Source organism: Chamaea fasciata, unplaced genomic scaffold (genome assembly GCF_029207755.1).
Source record: "Chamaea fasciata isolate MVZ Bird 193981 ecotype frontalis unplaced genomic scaffold, bChaFas1.0.hap1 SCAF_91, whole genome shotgun sequence".
In the NCBI taxonomy this organism is placed as follows: Eukaryota; Metazoa; Chordata; class Aves; order Passeriformes; family Sylviidae; genus Chamaea; species Chamaea fasciata.
This window is the reverse complement of record NW_027094176.1, coordinates 63,634-86,180: the sequence shown is the minus strand read 5'-3', so window position 1 is coordinate 86,180 and position 22,547 is coordinate 63,634. Positions and strand designations below refer to the sequence as shown.

The 22,547-nt window shown below is 56.1% G+C and overlaps 3 long non-coding RNA genes across 6 annotated transcripts; all 3 read right to left on the bottom strand.

Moving 5' to 3' along the window:
* Positions 1-4,799: 4,799 nt before the first annotated feature.
* On the bottom strand, positions 4,800-7,373 carry LOC136304444 (uncharacterized). 2 transcript variants are annotated; one of them, XR_010724582.1, is made up of 5 exons: positions 7,072-7,373; positions 6,786-6,937; positions 6,079-6,671; positions 5,195-5,262; positions 4,800-4,918 (listed from the first exon to the last, which is right to left on the bottom strand). It is a non-coding gene; the product is annotated as an uncharacterized lncRNA (long non-coding RNA). The 2 variants fall into 2 exon arrangements; XR_010724583.1 differs by having other exon boundaries at positions 6,079-6,214.
* Positions 7,374-9,198: 1,825 nt separating this feature from the next.
* Positions 9,199-14,069, bottom strand: LOC136304438 (uncharacterized). Of its 3 annotated transcripts, none has more exons than XR_010724573.1 (4): positions 12,298-12,517; positions 10,912-11,134; positions 10,685-10,750; positions 9,199-9,619 (listed from the first exon to the last, which is right to left on the bottom strand). It is a non-coding gene; the product is annotated as an uncharacterized lncRNA (long non-coding RNA). The 3 variants fall into 3 exon arrangements; XR_010724574.1 differs by lacking the exon at positions 9,199-9,619 and adding an exon at positions 13,998-14,069 and having other exon boundaries at positions 10,038-10,750; positions 12,298-12,314; XR_010724572.1 differs by lacking the exon at positions 9,199-9,619 and having other exon boundaries at positions 10,038-10,750.
* A 1,680-nt stretch (positions 14,070-15,749) lies between these two features.
* Positions 15,750-16,676, bottom strand: LOC136304448 (uncharacterized). Its single transcript, XR_010724591.1, has 3 exons — positions 16,594-16,676; positions 16,437-16,515; positions 15,750-16,359 (listed from the first exon to the last, which is right to left on the bottom strand). It is a non-coding gene; the product is annotated as an uncharacterized lncRNA (long non-coding RNA).
* Between the last annotated feature and the right edge of the window lie 5,871 nt (positions 16,677-22,547).

The window sequence follows — 22,547 nt, the reverse complement described above, 5'->3', positions numbered from 1 at the left end:
AACTGCATAAATACATAAATTTTCAAACAGACAACCCCAAAAAAATTCCAGCAAAAAAAGCCAACTCTTATCACCCCCAGTCAAACTACTGAATATAATAAAAACAACCCCACGTCCAATCCCCTCAATAATACTCCAGAACATATACTCAGAGCCCCCCCAAAGTTAAAGGCCTCCCGCTAGCCAAATAAAAAGGAAAAAGCCCATGTCTTGCAACCTATATTAATTCATTAACTTAAAGCTTTAAAAATAAACATTAAAGTTTAAACCTTTAGATAACACTAGCACACCATAGACGCCAATCCCATCACTACATGCCAAACCAAAACTTATTTCAACCTTTTGTGCTGCTGCTGCTCGGCACAAAGGTTTGTCCCTCAGCACCTCCTGAAGTAATGTTCCACGCCCAAGGCCTCCCCCAGCCCCTGTGAGATGAACTCACCATCCTTCCATGAGCCTCACCTGGGAGCCCAGCATAAACCCCTCTCCTCCCGCAGCTCCGTGCCAAACTGAGCTCGGGCTCCCCTCTTAAAGCAGTGCTGGCAGGACCCGCCCCCTCGTTATCCTTTACAGCTTACACCTGTCCCCTCATCAGTGTGACAGCTCTCACCTGGGGCTGCTCTGTCCCCTCATCAGTGTGACAGCTCTCACCTGGGGCTGCTCTGTCCCCTCAATCAGCCTGTGACAGCTCTCACCTGCAGCTGCTGCCAGTCCCTGCTGCTCATTTCCTGGACATTGCACTGTGTGCACTGACACACTGGGGCACCGGGCTTTCCTTGCTGTGAATAAGGATCCCTCTTCTCCTGCACGTGCCCAAGGCTGAAACTGGGATTCCACCTCCTAAATTCCGTTTGTGTGAGGTTCACAATTCCTAAGGAAATTTCCCAGCAATCGTTACCCTTCATTTACATTTTCTCCTTTGGAATCATCACTACCTTGTCTTTCTGTGCAAGGGTTTCCAAACGTTCATTGAGAGTTCAGTAGCCGGGTTGGCTTGTTTATAACATAGCTGACAATCCCAGGCTCAATCCAAACACCCAGAGATACAGGGAAATATGGAGACAGTTTATAAATACTGCCCACCTCTGACCCTGAATTCTTCATCGCACATCCTTGGAGCAGATTTACTCCATCCTTTCTTCCCAGCAGCACCTCTCCAGCACAAATCTCACTTCTCACACCTGTTTCTTCCCACAAACCAAACAGAAATCTACTACAGGGCGAGGCGGGGAGGGGCAAGGCCGGTCTCGGGGCAGAGCCCCCGGGCCCTCAGGGCGGGCCGGGGGGACCGGAGCAGAGCCCGGGCCGGGTTGGAGCCGGAGCCGGTCTGAGGGCGGAGGCCCCGGGCCCTCAGCGCGGGCCGGGGGGCGGGCGCGATTCCCGGGGCCCGCTGTCCAATCAGCACTGCCGATGCCTCAGCGAGCCCGCCAATCGCGGGGATTCAAAAGGGTGGCGGAAGTAGCTGCTGCTCTATGGGCTCGGTGAGGAACGCCCCGGTGGGGTCCCGGCGCCGTGCACTTGGGACCCGCCCCGCGCCCCTGAAGCCGCGCCCCCGGTACTGCCCGGCCCCGGCTGCCTCCGGCCCCGCCTCACTGAGCCCCGGCTCCGCCCCGGCCCCGCCCCGAGCCCGCCCCGGCTCTGCCCCTGCTCCGCCCCGAGCCCACCCCGAGCCCGCCCCGGCTCCGCCCCGAGCCCGCCCCGGCCACGCCCCGAGCCCGCCCCGGCTCCGCCCAGAGCCCGCCCCGGCTCCGCCCCGAGCCCGCCCCGGATCCGCCCCGGCTCCGCCCCGGCTCCGCCCCGAGCCCGCCCCGGCTCCGCCCCGAGCACGCCCCGGATCCGCCCCGAGCCCGCCCCGGATCCGCCCCGGCTCCGCCCCGAGCCCGCCCCGGCTCCGACCCGAGCACGCCCCGGCTTGGGGGCGGGACCATCGCACGCGACCCCGCCCCGCCCCTCGCAGCTGAGCCGAGCCGAGCCGAGCCGAGCCGAGGTTGCTCGCGGCCCTGCGCGGAGCCAGGCGGGGCCGGGAATGGGAGCGGGCGTTCTGGTTCGGGTCCTGTCAGTGTCGGCTGCGGCTCCCGAGCGGTGCGGCCCCCCCCGGCGGGCGGGCTGTGGGTCTCGGGGCCTGAGGCCCAAGCTGGCGTTGCGGTCGGGATCGGGACCGGGATCGCTGCGGGCGGCAGGAGCCGCTCCTGCTCCGCCTGCAGCCGGAGCTGCGCTGGGGTCCTGCCGGGGCTCTGGGCACGGGAGGACGGCGGCGGCGATTTCCTCTGATAACCTCTGATATCGACCCCCCCACAGCATCATTGATCCCCACCCGAGTGTCACTGACCCCCCCAATGTCATTGATGCCCCCCCAATATTCCATTGATCCTTCCTCAGCGTCACTGACCCCCCCCAATATTCCACTGATCTCCCCACTTGATCCCGCCCTTTTTCTCCCCTCACGTTTCCCGCCCTTTTTCTCCCCTCACGTTTCCCGCACTTTTTCGTCGGGAACGACCCCTGAGGGGTCCTGTGGAGGGATTCTGGAGGTCCGAGGGGTGAATTTGGGGTTTGGAGGGGAGTTTTGGGGGGTCCCAGGGATGGATTTGGGGGTTTTGGGGGTCCAAGGGATGGATTTGGGGGTCCCGGTGTGAATCTGGGGTCCTGGGGAGGTTTTGGGGGGTCCCAAGGGTGGATTTGGGGTTCATGGGGAGGGGTTTGGGGGTTTTTTGGGGCCTCAGGGCTGAATTTGGGGTCCGGGGAGAGGTTTTGGGGGTTTTTTGGGGTCCCAGGGGTGAATTTGGGGTCTGGGGAGGGGTTTTTGGGGGTCCCACACCTGCAGGGCGTCGCGGGGGTGGCAGGGGAGAGTGCAGCGGGGGGGGCCCAGCGCCCACCCCCCCTTGGGCTTCAGGAGGGCGTCGATGAGACCGAAACAGCTCGGGGGGGGGGGTCACGGGCTGGAACCCCCCAGTGCCCCCCAAACCCCTCCAGGACAACTCGGGACCCCCAGGACCCCCCAAAATCCGCCCCCCCTCCCCCTGAGGCCTCATTTGACCCGCTCCACGTTGCGGACAGGCACCAGCTGATCAAGCCACAAGCACCAGCACCTGCGGGACTGGGATGGACTGGGAGCACTGGGAGGGTGATCAGAGGGAACTGGGATGGACGGGGAGTGGACTGGGACGAACTGGCAGGCGTGTGGGGGTCCATGGTGGGCACACGGTGCCTTACTGGTCTGTACTGGGATGGGTCCAATGGCCCCAGGGGAGGGGGTGTGGCCACACTGGTCCAGACTGGGAGGGGTGTCACCATGGCGCCGGAGGCGGAGTCGAGGATACGAGCGAGGCAGGGACACCTAGGGGACAGCCAGGGCACCCCAGGGACAGACAAGGTACCCCTAGGGGACAAGCAGGGCACCCCCAGGGACTCCTAGGGGACAGCCAGGTCACCCGCAGGCACGCCTTGGGGAATGCCAGGGACATCTAGGGGACAGTCAGGGCACCCCGAGAACAGCCAGGGCCCCCACAGGGACACCTAGGGGACAGTCAGGGCACCCCCAGGGACACCTAAAAGACAGCCAGGGCACCCCCAGGGCCCCCTCAGGGACAGCCAGGGCCCCCCAAGGTACAGCAAGGGCACCTCCAGGGACACCAAAGGGACAGCCAGGGCACCCCTACGGACACCTAAAGAAAGCCTGGGTACCCCAGGGACAGCCAGGGCACCCCAGGGACACCCAGGGCACCGCCAGGGACAGCTAGGGGACAGCCAGGGCACCCACAGGGACACCCAGGGCACCCCCAGGGACACCTAGGGGACAGCCAGGACACCCCAAGGGACACCTAGGGGACAGGCAGGGCACCCCCAGGGACACCTAGGGGACAGCAAGGCACCCCAGGGACACCCTGGGCACCCCCAGGGACACATAAGGGACAGCCAGGGCACCCCAAGGAGAGCCAGGGCACCCCCAGGGATAGCCAGGGCATCCCCGGGGACACCTAGGGGACAGCCAGGGCACCCCAGAGACACCTATGGGACAGCCAGGGCACCCCCAGGGACACCTAGGAAGACAGCCAGGGCCCCCATAGGGACAGCCAGGGCCCCCCCAGGGACAGACAAGGTACCCCTAGGGGACAGGCAGGGCACCCCCAGGGACTCCTAGGGGACAGCCAAGTCACCCGCAGGCACGCCTTGGGGAATGCCAGGGACATCTAGGGGACAGTCAGGGCACCCCGAGAACAGCCAGGGCCCCCACAGGGACACCTAGGGGACAGTCAGGGCACCCCCAGGGACACCTAAAAGACAGCCAGGGCAGCCCTGGGACACCTAAGGGACAGCCAGGGCACCCCCAGGGACACCTAAGAGACAGCCAGGGCACCCCAGGGACACCTAGGGGACAGCCAGGGCATCCTAGGGACAGTCAGGTCCCCCCAAGGGACACCTAGGGGACAGCCCGTGGACCCCAAGGGACACCTAGGGGACAGTCAGGGCACTCCAGGGACACCTAGGGGACGGCCAGGGCAACCCCAGGGACAGCCAGAGCACCCCAGGGACACCTAGGGGACAGCCAGGGCAACCCCAGGGACAGCCAGAGCACCCCAGGGACACCTAGGGGACAGCCAGGGCGCCCCCAGGGCCACCTAGGGGAAAGCCAGGGCACCCAGAGCTCCAAGTGCTCTCCAAGGCAGGCTCAAAACCCTTACCAACGATTGGCTTTAATAAAGCAACTCACACAAAGTCACCAGCACCACACGGTTGGTCTGTAACGGCTGCAACAAAATATGCCCTCCTGGAAGCAGTTCAGCACTTACTGATCACTTCTTTGTTTTGGCACTTCCCAGCCAGGGCCTGCGGGGCCTCCTGCAGATGCAGGTCTTCGCTGACAAGGCTCCACTTGTGCAGCAGCAGCAGGATTAGGGGCAGGAGCAGGAGCAGCTCCCTGAAATTTTAGAAAATATTAGAAAAATACAGGCAAAAATCTCACCTCTGTCCTCCCCTAAGAACATCCCTAGGACATCATCCCAGTTTTTCCCAGCTAGGAGCTGCAAGGAATTCAGGCAGGGGAATTGACATCAGGGAACAGCTTTGTAAAGTCAAAGGCAGAAAGAGAAGATCCACCAGCAAAGGGCAGGAAAGGGGAAAGGTTTCTGAAAACATTTCTGCAGTCTAATTAATAATTATTTCTGCTTCCCCAGCGAGAAGAACACAAACTCACAGCCATTCAGGCCTGACAGTCCCCTGCAGCCAGAGCTCAGCACACATCCACAGAAGCAAGTCCAGCATCTGAAAGAAAAAAAAAAAAAAAAAAAAAACAACAAAAAAACACAATCAAACCAGAAGGAAAAGGTGATTTCTTTGGCTTCAAAGTTATTTCAAGTTCTTAAAGCCCAACACAGCTGATAGGAGAAACAGAGTCAGGGCTCCTGGCAGACAGAGGGTGTTTTCCCCCCCAGGGGACTGCAGAGGAATTGTCTGGGACTTGGACTGTCCCTCGGGGTGACACCAGTTGCTGTGACTTTTATCATTCCATATGTTTGACTCCCAAAACTTCCCAGCCCAGGGGCTTGAGCTGACAGGGCAGCACAAAGATTGTTCTCTGTGTGGTGCCCAGATTTGGGGTTCACTGTCACCTTTGCTAGTTTAGATGAATTATACCCACGGCCCCGAATTCCCTGCTCAGTTCCTGCTGCAATAACCTCACAGTGCCTCACAGAGCATGGATATTCCCACGCAGAGCTGCTGCTTGAATGCCAGATGTGTCAGGAACTAGCAGAGCTTCCAAGGAAGCTCAGCAGGATGGGGACAGGATAGGTTTCTATTCCATAGATTTGGTTAATTCTAACCCTCATCCCCTGGGGGTCACCTGTCAGATTTCCCTGGAATTCAGCCACCCCCTGAGCTCGGGCTCCAGGTGATGTTTCAGAGCAGGAGAAGGCACTGGCCGGCCTGTGCTGAGGCAGCCCCTGTGCCCTCGGGAGGACACAGCTCCCTGCAGGAGCTCAGCTCCTTTCCGAGCCCCAGCAGTGGCCTCTGCAAGTGCCTTTCCCTCAGGCAAGGGATGCCCATCCCTGCCTTCAGCACACCTCCAGTGGGACCCACCTGCAAAAGCTTTCCATCACTGCTGCACTCCGGCTGGTTCCCTGGAAAAGTCCAGACTTCATCCAAACGAAACTCCATCCCACTCAAACCTTTGATTTTGAGGCATCTCCGAGGGCCGTTGCTCTGGATTTAATTTCTGTGAGGGAGGAGCACCTTGGCTTTAATGCTGCCGATGGGTGATGTCCTCAGGCTGAAAGGGAGGGGATTTAGGGTGGCCAGGACATCCCTGGCAACTGTGTGGGAGCTCCGGGAGGTGGGAATTGCTGTCTGAGCCCCTCTGCAGACAGCCCGAGCCGCCGTTCCCGGGCAATGCCAGCTGTTCCCTGGGGAGCTCTTGGGCTGTGGGTGCCTCTGTCCGGGCTGCAGCATCTCCCCGTGCCCGGTGGGAGCAGCCCCTGGCCGAGGAGCCGCGGCAGCCCCGGGGCCGTGTCCGTGCCAGCCCCGAGCCCGGCCCCGGGCCCTGCGTTTGGCCGCCGCTGCCACGGGCGGGGCCCCGCAGGCACAGCTCCTCCCCTGCACATCACCCCAGGGCTGCTGGCCCCGCTGGGGCTGCCGGCCTCCTTCCTCCCTGCGCCTCCGGGCACCCGGGACACCTGCAGGAAACACCGAGGGACACTGCAGGCGGCACGGGGGGGCACCGAGGCCTCCGGCCAGAAAAGCAGCCCCGGCCTCAGCAGCTGCCATCAGTTTGGCCCGGCAACACTCACCTGCAGGAAACGCCCCTGTGCGGGTGGGACCGGCCCTGCCTCTCTCCAGAACTTTGGCCGTGGAAGAAGGGAAGCCTCAGGACTTGTCCTGCTCCTTTCCGCCCAGAAAGAGACTTTGTGTAAGTACTTTTACGGCAGCTGTTGAGTAAATCCTGGAAAGGACAGGAAATCAGCGTCACTGGAAGAGCTTTGTGCTGTCGTGACCTGCCAGCCACTTCTGCCCTCGAGCCATTCCAGGGGCTGCTGTGTGAAGCAGCTTTGGCAGAGAAGGCGGCACTGCACTTACCTTAGTGGGGCCAAGCGTTGCCATCCTATGGAGGTCCATCCCCATAATGCAGAGATTGGTTCAGCTGCTTGGAGCAGAGTCCGGGTAATGCCAAGGTGCTGAGTTCGATTCTCAAACGGTCCGTCTGCTTGAGAGTCAGATTTTAGGATCCCTCTCAGGCTCAGTATATCCTGTGACCTGGAAATAAGAGGAAAATTCTCGGCTGAGTTTTAATAAAACAGCTTTTGCCATTGCAGGGTGTGAGCTGCACTCGGTGATTTTCGGCCGCGATGAGCCCCACGAGCATTCCGCCCTTCCTTGCCGCCATCTTGGTTGCGTCTGAGGCCACTTCCGGTCCCGCCGGCATCTTTTTTGCGGCACCGCTAAGGCCCCCGGCAGGTGTTTACACAGACGCCTGACTAAATCCACGAATCCGAACCCGGAGGCGGCGCGGATGAGCACATGGCCGGTGTCTGCACACCTGGAAACGCCGCGGAAAATTGCGCCCGGGCGGCGCTGTAGTCGGGGTTTTTGTGCAGGCATCTGCGTAAACGCCTACAGGGTCCTTATTTTTTCCCGCCCTTTTGGCCGCCCTTTTTGGAAGGTCGGGCGCCTCGCGCCTCGGCGCCATTTTGTGAGGGGCGACGCGTGACTTCCGCTTTTCCTTGCCGCCATCTTGGTTGCTCCTGAGGCCACTTCCGTCCCGGCCGCCATGTTCTTTGTGGCTCGGCATAGGCCTCCGCCAGGTGTTTACACAGACGCCTGACTAAATCCACGAATCCGAACGCAAGCGCGTCGCGACTGAGCACACGGCCCGTGTCCCCACACCTGGAAACGCCGCGGAAAATTGCCCCCGGGCGGCGCCGTAGTCGGGGTTTTGTGCAGGCAGCTGCATAAACACCTATAGGGTCCTTATTTTTCCCGCCCTTTTGGCCGCCCTTTTTAGAAGGTCAGGCGCCTCGCGTCTCGCCGCCATCTTGGTAGTGGAACCCACTAAAATGCCCCCTCGGCCGCTCACACAAGCGCCTGACTCAATGGACTGCCGCCCGCGGCGCCGCTGCGCCCCCATCCCGTGTCCGCACACCCGCAGACGCCGCGGAAAATCGCGCCCGGACGGCTCCGGGGTCCGGGTGGCGCGCGCAGGCAGCCGGCTGCCACGCGCCCGGGCTCCTTGCCTTTTTCCCTCCCTTTCGGCCCCGAGCTGCGGGCGGGCGGGCGGCAGCGCCGCCCCCGAGCTCACAATGCGGGGCTGCCACGCGCGTCGGGGACGGGCGGGGGGGGACAGCTGCACTACCGCTCTTTGCCCACAGGGTGGCAGCACTGCCGCACGGCTCCGGCGGGACGGTCATGGGGGACAGCTGCACTACTGCTCTTTGCCCACAGGGTGGCAGCATTGCCGCACAGATCAGGCGGGACGGGCGGGAGGGACAGCTGCACTACCGCTGTTTGCCCACACGGTGGCAGCATTGCCGCACAGATCGGGCGGGCCGGGCGGGGGGGAAGCTGCACTACCGCTCTCTGCCCACAGGGTGGCAGCACTGCCGCGCGGCGGCGCGGAGCGGAGCCATAAACGAACGTGCCCAGGAATGCCCTTCCGAACAGCCTCCGGAATAAATGGCCCAAAAGACCCCCGAGCACACCTGCGAGAACCCTGCCAGCAACCAGACCGAAACAAAAAAGCCTTTCGTTCAGGCTCTATTTCAATATTTTTTATCTTTGTGATTCTGATATTTACATTAATCATTACAATTCAGCTTTTATATTATGTACATTATACATCATGTATTATGTTTATTATACTATTATATTTATTATATATATTAAGTATAGAAAGTTATATATAAAATAATTTATTATTTATTATGTAATGTTATAAATAATAATACATTTCATTGAAATATCATGATTATGTACATTATAGATGTTTATATTATGTATATTATATATATTTATAAAACGTGTAGTATGTAATAATATATTGTGTATTTATTATTTATATTATTTTTCATATCCTATACTTTTTGTTATTTTTCTTTTTCATTATTTTTTAATTCGTTTGTTTATATTTTAAACGATATTTTACACTAGATGAATTCATTAACCTAACACATCAGAAACACAATTAATTTGAATTAAATGAGCCTGGTTTTCTAAGGGGTAAAGTTTTAATCTTTATTCAAATAATATGGGCATGTTTTCTCTTTCTCTATGGTTTTTTTTTGGTGGGTTGCGGGGGAGTTTAGTTTGTGGGTTTTCTTTTTTTGTTCGCTTTGTTTTGGAGATCTTTGCTAATAAACAAGCAGGGTCGGAGAGTTCAAAATAAAACGTCTACTTTGTTTTTATTGCCCCCTCTGAAATACGCCTCGACAGCCTGGACAGCAGGCTGCTTCTGGTAACACTGTGCACGGGTAGGAGGAGACCTGGTCGGGGCTGGGAAGGAAAAAACGGCACCACGGTGGTCACAGCTTTCTCCCTTCAGGAGTTTTATGGAGCAGAAAATACAGAGCTTTTGCCAACTGCGCTCTCTATGACATCCCGACGTCCAGCGGGCACCGAGGTCATTTCTCATCTTTCTTGCCAACAGCCAAACCCCCAGGCGCCCGGGGGAAGAAAGAGTATGGGGAAAAAAAAAAGGAACACAGAAAACATGAAAAAATAAACCAAAACTATAGAAAATAATAAATAAAATTAAAATACCAAAAGAAAAAAATTTCAAAGTAACAAAAAAGTGGAAAAAAAATTTAAACAAAAAATTAAAATAAAAAACTAAAAGTAGTTTTAACAAGTAAATAAATAGCTAAAGAAAAAAATATAAAAATTAAAAAACGGAAGAAAAAGTCTTTGAAAAACCACAAAACGCAACATGAGAAACCACAACAAAAGAGCATAAAAATACAAAAATAACAAGAAATAAAATACAAAATTAAATAAATGCAGCTTTCACCTCCTGCCACTGCCTAAAAAAGCACCATGGCTTTCCTCAATTATGCAGCAATAAGGGAAACAAACCCAGTGCCCCCCAGAACAGAAGGTTTTCTAGACAATTCCCACTTTTGCTTGGAAACAAATTCTATTTTAGTGGGAAGCTCATTTTGGACAAACACCCAAATGTGCCAAGGTAGGAAAGAACCAGCCCCTTGTGTCCAAGGAACAGCAGCTAGGCCTGGATTCAGGTTTTAATGGCATTTATGTAATTAAAAATGCAGTAAATTGAACTTTACAAAGAGATGAATCATGGCAAATAAATACTTCAACGTTTTCTTGGGAATTCACAGAATTTTGTGGAGATGGTGCTGGACAATTCCTGATTTACCAACATTAATTGGGTAAATTTCCTTGGAAATGTGCTCTACAAGGTGCAAAAATTCCAATTAGGATGGAAAATTGGAATAAATAAATATTCCCTTACTAAAATCAGAGAGAAAATCAGAGTTATTCCTTCAAATAAAAGGAAGGAATAACATCTAAATCCAAGCTTGCCTGGAAAACAAGCTCAGGAATTTCTAACATTGAAAACTTCTGCAAGAGTCATGAAGTTGGTGAAAGTTCATGGAATGATGATTTAAAATCTGCTTCCTCTGCTCTAATTTAAAGGGAAGTGGGAATTCAACAGGTCCAGTTACTCCTATCCAACCTTGGACTGGGATAAGGCCTTCCAGTGGCTTCACTTCCTACTGGCTCTCTCCTTTTTGCCCACAACCTGGAAGAGGAAAAGCAACAGGAATAAAGTCTCAAACAGGATGTCCTTGGTCCAGGCAGACTGAAATGCAGCTCCCAGGGAGGGAGGCCAGGCTGTGCCTCGGGGAGCTCCGGGAATCTGGGATTGCCCGTGGGATTAAAGGGCTGGAAAAGCACACCCACCTGCCAGGTTCAGTGCTGGGACAGAGCAAGGCCGGGCCTCGGGGGCAGCAGTCAGAGCTGGGACTGCAGGAGAACACCCCAAACCCGGGTTAAACATCCGGCACGACACGCAGCACGCTCCGGGAGAAACTCGGGCGGGAGAAGCCCCGGGATGCTCCACGTTCCTTGCCCTTGGCAGCTGTGCCAGGGCCTCCATCAGAATGCTGACCTCACCGTGCAGCTCCTACAAAATAGGAGAACTTATGGGAATCGCCCAGCAATCCATGGACTTCCAGTTATTAAGAACCACAGCTGCAGCGAAAGGTGCCCAAACTCTACTGCAAACCAGCAGGTCTGAGGAGACGCAGGGATTTATTCCTGAGGGGACACAAGGATCCCTCAGCCAGCCAGGATTTCTCCCAGGCTCTTCCCACTGCTCTCTGAGGACACAAACAGCAGTTTTTCCCTGGAGTTCCCTTTTCCAACAATGCCAAGACTCATGTTCTCCTCCAACCCCAGGTTCAGGAAGGAAAGTAGGAATATTATCACTGCACAGACTGTCCAGGAGGGTGTGACTGAGGCAGCAGCACCAGCTCCCACTCCACTGCTGCTCTGGATTCCTGAGCAGCTCCTTTCCATCCTGCCCTTCCCAGCACCATTCCCTGGGTGCCATGTCCACAGACACCTTCTCCATGCAGCTTAAAACCCACAGACACCAACAGAAAGGAGATCAAAAATCAATTCACATGCTGCTAGTCAGAGAGAATGGGAGAGGCCTAAAAATCTGCATTTATTTTAGAACACTAGAGCAATTTCTTCATGACCCTGACTATCAGTGATGGGCAGATAAACACCTTCTTTAACTTACTACCTGCAAAAACATCAAGTTTCAAGTTTAGTAAAGATAAAATTTTGCTGCAAAAATAAAAGAGGTGGGATGTTGGTGTTAGTGCTTTAACCTTCGGACATTAGCGGGTATTTGTAAAACAAATTCATTATTGAAGCAGCTAACTTGAAAATAAGGGGGTTTTACAATAAAGTTGACCAAAAAAGAGTCTCAAAATTAAGATATAGGTTGCACAAATATTTAAGAAAAAAAAAGTTGTCTTTCGTGCATATAACCTGCCAGCCTCTCATGTTTTCAGTCCTTACCATTTATTTTTACCAAGGTGATGACTAAAACCTTGTCAAAAGCTCAAAAAAAAAAACAATCCAGGACAAGGCAGGTGTTTTCCCAAGTACCCCCAGTGTGGAGCTGTGTCAGCCACAAGTGTTTGCTCCCTCAGCCCAGCCCGGAGCAGGCTCCAGCTGCTGCCCAGGGGTTACCAAGGGACTCACCTGTTTCAAGCTGTAAATGCAGGTGGCCTGCACTGGAGTGCCAAAAAATGTGAAATATGTGACTCTCACCTTGAATAGCGATCGATCTTCTCAGGGGAGCCCCTCACCCAGGATGGGGGGCTCTGCCACGGATTTCATCCCTCTGCATCTGAAAGAAAGTTGGGACAAAAGTCAGAGTGCTGCAGGATACCTTGACAGCTCCACATATCTTGTGGAAATCTAGGAATACCCTCAACAGCCCTGCTACACTCCACATCACAAATTTCAAGCCCCCAGCACTATTATCCTATTACCCCCACACCCAGACTGAGCAGCAAGGCAGAGCAGCTCCCGGCCAAACACACACCAACACCCGTGACACAGCACAGGACAAACGAGGGGACACAACAGGGACAGAAAACTCTGGGCAAGAAGAATGACCCTGAGGGTCCAGAGAACTCGGAATGAGATGACCGAGGTGAGACGGAAGGTGAGCTGGCCAGGCTCAGAGAACCCTGCAGGAACAAGATGCCATCGGGATGACTTATCCCAAGAAATGCAGAGATGGATGCCCGAGAATCCTACGGTCAGAATCCTCGACCTGTCTTTGCATTCTCACAAGACCTAACCCGCCGGAATGGATCAGGGCGGTGCACGGCTGTCAGTACAGCTCAGAACAAGACCTGAAAAGGCATCGGACTGGATGCTTGTGAAGAGAGATGGATTCTGATGAGTGTCCGAGCAGCTGAGACAAAGGCACCTGGCTGAGGAGCACAGAGATCAGAAATGCTAAGACTGATGCCAGAGGTTTTGATAGGCCCCTCAAAGGACAAAAGGAAAAGACAAGACACCAAACAGACACAGAGTGCACAACAGACAAGTGACACAACACACACCAGCACTGCTCTGCCCGGCACACCTCGGCACTCTGATCCAGAATGAGACTTTCTGTAGCCTAAGCGGTCACATCTTGGACATCCCTGTCACCAAAAATGACTCAAAAAATCCCTCCCGGTGGCCCCTGATCCCACACCCCACTTTCAAGCCCTCCCTGGCTCCGAGCCCTCCACTTATCTCTCGGACGTCTAGGGAGGTGAATCCACGCTGGGTGGCAAAGAAGGCCGCCTCTCCCTCAGGGAAATTCCTGCTGTTGCTGGGCTGTTGTCTCCTACACAGCTACAATAAAGAAAACCAAATATCAAAGCATAATCTTGGCAGCCCATCACCCAAAACCCGACAATTCTGCTACTCACTGTCTCCTAAGCTTGCCCGTGTCCTCGGCCCCGTGCTTCAGCTGCGCTCAGAGGCCAACGCCGGCGTCGCAGGGTCTGCCTGGGTAAAGAGCAGACAAGGTGACGTGGCAGCGCTGGAACTTGAGGGGACCATCCCTCCTTCTCCTCCCTGACTCACCTCAACTCCTCGCCCGTTATCCAAGCCTACCTGGATGGGGCCTTCACAAGGAGAAGATCAAGGCTCCATCACAGACTCCTGGAATGCTCCCGGAGGGCTCACGGGTGAGGTGACCCGGGTCTGTCGTCCCGTTGGTGAGAGGGGAGCTCGGCCTCCTGCGAGTGGACTCCCTAAAACACACAATAACGGAGGCTTAGAGTTGCACCAGCGAGTGAGGCTTGAACAATAGCAACTGCTTCTGTCCACCCATCGCTGCTCACCTCGCCCACGTCAGCTTGACTGCTGAGATCCGGCTTTACCACCTAAAAATAAAGACAAAGAACAGAGCGGTAACACGGCTACCATTTACACCTCCCCTGCAAACAGAAACAGGGACTGACCTTCTCAGGGGAGCCCTCTCACCCAGGATGGGGGGCTCTGCCACAGATTTCATCCCTCTGCATCTGAAACAGAGTTTGGACAAAAGTCAGAGTGCTGCAGGATACCTTGACAGCTCCAGACATCTTGTGGCAATCTAGGAATACCCTCTACAGTCTAACTACACCCCACATCACAAATTTCAAGCCCCCGGCACTATTACCCTTGTACCCCTACACCCAGACTGAGCAGCAAGGCAGAGCAGCTCCCGGCCAAACACACACCAACACCCGTGACACAGCACAGGACAAACGAGGGGACACAACAGGGACAGAAAACTCTGGCAAGAAGAATGACCCTGAGGGTCCAGAGAACTCGGAATGAGATGACCGAGGTAAGATGGAAGGTGAGCTGGCCAGGCTCAGAGAACCCTGCAGGAACAAGATGCCATCGGGATGACTTATCCCAAGAAATGCAGAGATGGATGCCCGAGAACCCTACGGTCAGAATCCTCGACCTGTCTTTGCATTCTCACAAGACCTAACCCGCCGGAATGGATCAGGGCGGTGCACGGCTGTCAATACAGCTCAGAACAAGACCTGAAAAGGCATCGGACTGGATGCTTGTGAAGAGAGATGGATTCTGATGAGTGTCCGAGCAGCTGAGACAAAGGCACCTGGCTGAGGAGCACAGAGATCAGAAATGCTAAGACTGATGCCAGAGGTTTTGACAGGCCCCTGAAGGGCTAAGGGAAAAGACAGCACACACAAGACACCCAAGACACAGAGTGCACAACAGACACAACACACACCAGGACTGCTCTGCCCTGCACACCTCGGCACTGTGATCCAGAATGAGACTCTCCCTGGATGAAACCTAAGGGGTCACAGCTTAGACATCCCTGTCTTCAAACCTGACTCAAAAAACCTTGCTAGTGACCCCACACTCTTCTTTCATGCCCTCTACGGCTCTGAGCTCTCCACTTATCTCTCAGATGTCTGGGGAGGTGCATCCACGCCGGGTCCCAAAGAAGGCTGCCTCTCCCTCGGGGAAATTCCTGCTGTGACCAGGCTGGTGTCTCCTCGTCAGCTACAATAAAGAGAACTAAACGTGACCCTGTGCTCTTAGCAGCACATCAGCCAGAAACCAGCAATTCTGCTACTCACAGTCTCCTAAGCTTGCCTGTGTCCTCGGCCCTGTGCTTCAGCTGCGCTCAGAGGCCAACGCCGGCGTCGCAGGGTCTGGTCTAAAAATAAAGACAAAGAACAGAGCTGTAACACGGCCACCATTTACACCTCCCCTGCAAATCAAAACAGTGACCGACCTTCTCAGGGGAGCCCCCTCACCCAGGATGGGGGGCTCTGCCACAGATTTCATCCACCTGCATCTGAAAGAAAGTCAGAACAACAGTCAGAGTGCGGCAGGATACCTTGACAGCTCCACATATCTTGTGGAAATCTAGGAATACCCTCGACAGCCCTGCTACACTCCACATCACAAATTTCAAGCCCCCGGCACTATTACCCTCGTACCCCTACACCCAGACTGAGCAGCAAGGCAGAGCAGCTCCGGGCCAAACATACACCAACACCCGTGACACAGCACAGGACAAACGAGGGGACACAACAGGGACAGAAAACTCTGGGCAAGAAGAATGACCCTGAGGGTCCAGAGAACTCGGAATGAGATGACCGAGGTAAGATGGAAGGTGAGCTGGCCAGGCTCAGAGAACCCTGCAGGAACAAGATGCCATCGGGATGACTTATCCCAAGAGACGCAGAGATGGATGCCCGAGAACCCTACGGTCAGAATCCTCGACCTGTCTTTGCATTCTCACAAGACCTAACCCCCTGGAATGGACCAGGGCGGTGCACGGCTGTCAATACAGCTCAGAACAAGACCTGAAAAGGCATCGGACTGGATGCTTGTGAAGAGAGATGGATTCTGATGAGTGTCCGAGCAGCTGAGACAAAGGCACCTGGCTGAGGAGCACAGAGATCAGAAATGCTAAGACTGATGCCAGGGGTTTTGATAGGCCCCTCAAAGGACAAAAGGAAAAGACAAGACACCAAACAGACACAGAGTGCACAACAGACAAGTGACACAACACACACCAGGACTGCTCTGCCCTGCACACCTCAGCACTGAGATGAAAAATGAGACTTTCCCTTAACGTAGCCTAAGGGGTCACATCTTGGTGCCCCCAACTCCAAATCTGACTTAAAAAACCCCTCCCGGTGATCCCTGCCCTGGCATCCTGCTTTCATCACCCTCCACTTATCTCTCAGGCATCCAGGGAGGCAAATCCCTGCCAGGTGCAAAGAAGGCCGCCTCTCCCTCCTCGGGGAAACTCCTGCTGTTGCTGGGCTGTTGTCTCTTAGTCAGCTACAACAAAGAAAACCAAACACGAATGCGTGATCTTAGCAGCCCATCACCCAAAACCCGACAATTCTGCTACTCACTGTCTCCTAAGCTTGCCTGTGTCCTCGGCCCCGTGCTTCAGCTGCGCTCAGAGGCCAACGCCGGCGTCGCAGGGTCTGCCTGGGTAAAGAGCAGACAATGTGACGTGGCAGCGCTGGAACTTGAGGGGACCATCCCTCCTTCTCCTCCCTGACTCACCTCAACTCCTCGCCCGTTATCCAAGACTACCTGGATGGGGCCTTCACAAGGAGAAGATCAAGGCTCCATCACAGACTCCTGGAATGCTTCCGGAGGGCTCACGGGTGAGGTGACCGGGTCTGTCATCTGGTTGGTGAGAGGGGAGCTCGGCCTCCTGCGAGTGGACTCCCTAAAACACACAAGAACGGAGGCTTAGAGTTGCACCAGCGAGTGAGGCTTGAACAATAGCAACTGCTTCTGTCCACCCATCACTGCTCACCTCGCCCACGTCAGCTTGACTGCTGAGATCCGGCTTTACCACCTAAAAATAAAGACAAAGAACAGAGATGTAACACAGCCACCATTTACACCTCCCCTGCAAACAGAAACAGGGACTGACCTTCTCAGGGGAGCCCCTCACCCAGGATGGGGGGCTCTGCCACAGATTTCATCCCTCTGCATCTGAAACAGAGTTTGGACAAAAGTCAGAGTGCTGCAGGATACCTTGACAGCTCCAGACATCTTGTGGCAATCTAGGAATACCCTCTACAGTCTAACTACACCCCACATCACAAATTTCAAGCCCCCGGCACTATTACCCTCGTACCCCTACACCCAGACTGAGCAGCAAGGCAGAGCAGCTCCGGGCCAAACACACACCAACACCCGTGACACAGCACAGGACAAACGAGGGGACACAACAGGGACAGAAAACTCTGGCAAGAAGAATGACCCTGAGGGTCCAGAGAACTCGGAATGAGATGACCGAGGTGAGACGGAAGGTGAGCTGGCCAGGCTCAGAGAACCCTGCAGGAACAAGATGCCATCGGGATGACTTATCCCAAGAAATGCAGAGATGGATGCCCGAGAATCCTACGGTCAGAATCCTCGACCTGTCTTTGCATTCTCACAAGACCTAACCCGCCGGAATGGATCAGGGCGGTGCACGGCTGTCAGTACAGCTCAGAACAAGACCTGAAAAGGCATCGGACTGGATGCTTGTGAAGAGAGATGGATTCTGATGAGTGTCCGAGCAGCTGAGACAAAGGCACCTGGCTGAGGAGCACAGAGATCAGAAATGCTAAGACTGATGCCAGAGGTTTTGACAGGTCCCTCAAAGGACGAAAGGAAAAGACAAGACACCCAAAAGACACAAAGTGCACAACAGACACAACACACCCTGGGACTGCTCTGCCCTGCACACCTCAGCACTGTGATCCAGAATGAGACTTTCCCTTATTGTAGCCTAAGGGGTCACATCTGGGACATCCCCATCTCCAAACCCGACTCAAAAAATCCCTCCCGCTGACCCCTGCCCTGGTACCCCGCTTTCATCCTCTCCCTAGTTCCGAGCCCTCCACTTATCTCTCAGATGTCTGGGGAGGTGAATCCATGCTGGGCCCCAAAGAAGGCCGCCTATGCCTCTGGGAAATTCCTCCTGTCACTTGCCTGCTGTCTCCTAGTCAGCTACAATAAAGAAAACCAAACATCAAAGCATAACCTTAGCTGCACATCAGCCAAAAACCAGCAGCTCTGCTACTCACTGTCTCTTAAGCAGGACCGGGTCCTCGGGCCCCGTGTGTGCTTCAGCTGAGCTCGGAGGCTGACGCTCGCAGCGCCAAAGCCTTAGAGGCATTACTGGCACCGAGCCCACCCACCGTGGCCTCCATTAGGGCTGTGAGCATCCCCGGTCAGAGCAGGACAGGAACGCAGGGTGGACATCCCCGGTGAACCTCAACCCTGCGGACTCGGCCCCACCACTGTCACTTCCTGCCTGGCCCTAGCTTAGGGTTACTGCCTGCACCTCTCAGGACTTCTGGCATTGCCTTGCCATTAGGATTGCTGCCTGCACCTGCTCTCAGGGAAACAGTGTTGGAAGCAGCACTGTGAGGACCGGGATACCTGTACTCTGACTTGTATCCTAGGCTGTACCCCTGATTTTCACTGTGTGTTCTCTAGTCCTTCAGTCCTTTACCTCAGCCTCTGTGTGCATCACTGTAACCTCCCCCCTTCTGAACCCTGCTTCTTTTGAGCCCTAGACCTTGCAGCCGGGGACGCTCTGCACCGTTAGGGTCCCAAGAGCTGTCCCGCACGCAGGACAGGTACATCCACAGTTGTTCCCTGCCTACCCTAAGAAACGTGGCCCTGAGACAGGGCAGAGGCTGACAGAGCCGAACTCTTTGCGGTGGCAAAAGGCACGAAGCCTTACCAACCGCCGCCTCGAGAGGGAAATCAGGAGCATTTCCACCGGCTGCGGAGAGACAGGGAATCCCAGGGTGGGTGGGGCGGGAAACCCCCGTTATCCCCAGCCCTGCTGGATCCTGCTCCCCACTATCGCTTCCTGCCTGGCCCTAGCCTGACAGTGTCTGCACAGGTCAGAGCTTCTGGTGTGTTCCTGCACTAGGGCTGCTGCCTGCACCTGCTCTCAGGGGAAGTGTGCTGGTAGCAGTGCTGTGAGGGCCGCTACACCTGTACTCTGACTTGTATCCTAGCCTGTTCCCCTGGTTTTCACCGTGTGTCCTCTAGTCCTTGAGTCCTTTACCTCAGCCTCTGTGTGTGTGGCTACACCTCCCCCCTTCTAAACCCAACTTCTTTAGAGCCCTGCACCTCGCAGCCAGGCCTTCTGGCAGTGTCCTGCATAAGGGCTCCTGCCTGTACCTGCACTCAGGGAAACGGGCATGTCTTTAGGGCTACTCCTTCGGGTTTGGGTCGGGCTGGTACACCTGTACTCTCAATTGGCACATCTTGGACATCCCTATCTCCAAACCTGACTCAAAAACCCCTCCTGACAAGTCCTGACCCAGCACTCCACTTTCATCCCCTCTGTGGCTCTGAACCCTCCACTTATCTCTTGGACGTCTGGGGATGAGAATCCACGTCGGGTGCCACAGAAGGCCGCCTCGCCCTCTGGGAATTTCCTGCTGTCACCGGGCTGCTGTCTCTTATTCGGCTACAAGAAATAAAACAAACATCGATGTATGATCTCAGCAGATCTGTTGGCCAATCGGTCAGGGCGTAAGACAAGTGGACCACCTCAAACACACAAACAATAACATAAGCTGAAGAGTTACACCGGAAACACCACTACACTTAACTGCATAAATACATAAATTTTCAAACAGACAACCCCAAAAAAATTCCAGCAAAAAAAGCCAACTCTTATCACCCCCAGTCAAACTACTGAATATAATAAAAACAACCCCACGTCCAATCCCCTCAATAATACTCCAGAACATATACTCAGAGCCCCCCCAAAGTTAAAGACCTCCCGCTAGCCAAATAAAAAGGAAAAAGCCCATATCTTGCAACCTATATTAATTCATTAACTTAAAGCTTTAAAAATAAACATTAAAGTTTAAACCTTTAGATAACACTAGCACACCATAGACGCCAATCCCATCACTACATGCCAAACCAAAACTTATTTCAACCTTTTGTGCTGCTGCTGCTCGGCACAAAGGTTTGTCCCTCAGCACCTCCTGAAGTAATGTTCCACGCCCAAGGCCTCCCCCAGCCCCTGTGAGATGAACTCACCATCCTTCCATGAGCCTCACCTGGGAGCCCAGCATAAACCCCTCTCCTCCCGCAGCTCCGTGCCAAACTGAGCTCGGGCTCCCCTCTTAAAGCAGTGCTGGCAGGACCCGCCCCCTCGTTATCCTTTACAGCTTACACCTGTCCCCTCATCAGTGTGACAGCTCTCACCTGGGGCTGCTCTGTCCCCTCATCAGTGTGACAGCTCTCACCTGGGGCTGCTCTGTCCCCTCAATCAGCCTGTGACAGCTCTCACCTGCAGCTGCTGCCAGTCCCTGCTGCTCATTTCCTGGACATTGCACTGTGTGCACTGACACACTGGGGCACCGGGCTTTCCTTGCTGTGAATAAGGATCCCTCTTCTCCTGCACGTGCCCAAGGCTGAAACTGGGATTCCACCTCCTAAATTCCGTTTGTGTGAGGTTCACAATTCCTAAGGAAATTTCCCAGCAATCGTTACCCTTCATTTACATTTTCTCCTTTGGAATCATTACTACCTTGTCTTTCTGTGCAAGGGTTTCCAAACGTTCATTGGGAGTTCAGTAGCCGGGTTGGCTTGTTTATAACATAGCTGACAATCCCAGGCTCAATCCAAACACCCAGAGATACAGGGAAATATGGAGACAGTTTATAAATACTGCCCACCTCTGACCCTGAATTCTTCATCGCACATCCTTGGAGCAGATTTACTCCATCCTTTCTTCCCAGCAGCACCTCTCCAGCACAAATCTCACTTCTCACACCTGTTTCTTCCCACAAACCAAACAGAAATCTACTACAGGGCGAGGCGGGGAGGGGCAAGGCCGGTCTCGGGGCAGAGCCCCCGGGCCCTCAGGGCGGGCCGGGGGGACCGGAGCAGAGCCCGGGCCGGGTTGGAGCCGGAGCCGGTCTGAGGGCGGAGGCCCCGGGCCCTCAGCGCGGGCCGGGGGGCGGGGGCGGTTCCCGGGGCCCGCTGTCCAATCAGCACTGCCGATGCCTCAGCGAGCCCGCCAATCGCGGGGATTCAAAAGGGTGGCGGAAGTAGCTGCTGCTCTATGGGCTCGGTGAGGAACGCCCCGGTGGGGTCCCGGCGCCGTGCACTTGGGACCCGCCCCGCGCCCCTGAAGCCGCGCCCCCGGTACTGCCCGGCCCCGGCTGCCTCCGGCCCCGCCTCACTGAGCCCCGGCTCCGCCCCGGCCCCGCCCCGAGCCCGCCCCGGCTCTGCCCCTGCTCCGCCCCGAGCCCACCCCGAGCCCGCCCCGGCTCCGCCCCGAGCCCGCCCCGGCCCCGCCCCGAGCCCGCCCCGGCTCCGCCCAGAGCCCGCCCCGGCTCCGCCCCGAGCCCGCCCCGGATCCGCCCCGAGCCCGCCCCGGCTCCGCCCCGAGCCCGCCCCGGCTCCGCCCCGAGCCCGCCCCGGCTCCGACCCGAGCACGCCCCGGCTCCGCCCCGAGCCCGCCCCGGCTCCGCCCCGAGCCCGCCCCGGCTCCGACCCGAGCACGCCCCGGCTTGGGGGCGGGACCATCGCACGCGACCCCGCCCCGCCCCTCGCAGCTGAGCCGAGCCGAGCCGAGCCGAGCCGAGGTTGCTCGCGGCCCTGCGCGGAGCCAGGCGGGGCCGGGAATGGGAGCGGGCGTTCTGGTTCGGGTCCTGTCAGTGTCGGCTGCGGCTCCCGAGCGGTGCGGCCCCCCCCGGCGGGCGGGCTGTGGGTCTCGGGGCCTGAGGCCCAACCTGGCGTTGCGGTCGGGATCGGGACCGGGATCGCTGCGGGCGGCAGGAGCCGCTCCTGCTCCGCCTGCAGCCGGAGCTGCGCTGGGGTCCTGCCGGGGCTCTGGGCACGGGAGGACGGCGGCGGCGATTTCCTCTGATAACCTCTGATATCGACCCCCCCACAGCATCATTGATCCCCACCCGAGTGTCACTGACCCCCCCAATGTCATTGATGCCCCCCCAATATTCCATTGATCCTTCCTCAGCGTCACTGACCCCCCCCAATATTCCACTGATCTCCCCACTTGATCCCGCCCTTTTTCTCCCCTCACGTTTCCCGCCCTTTTTCTCCCCTCACGTTTCCCGCACTTTTTCGTCGGGAACGACCCCTGAGGGGTCCTGTGGAGGGATTCTGGAGGTCCGAGGGGTGAATTTGGGGTTTGGAGGGGAGTTTTGGGGGGTCCCAGGGATGGATTTGGGGGTTTTGGGGGTCCAAGGGATGGATTTGGGGGTCCCGGTGTGAATCTGGGGTCCTGGGGAGGTTTTGGGGGGTCCCAGGGGTGGATTTGGGGTTCATGGGGAGGGGTTTGGGGGTTTTTTGGGGGCCTCAGGGGTGAATTTGGGGTCCGGGGAGAGGTTTGGGGGGTTTTTCGGGGTCCCAGGGGTGAATTTGGGGTCTGGGGAGGGGTTTTTGGGGGTCCCTCACCTGCAGGGCGTCGCGGGGGTGGCAGGGGAGGGGGCAGCGGGGGGGGCCCAGCG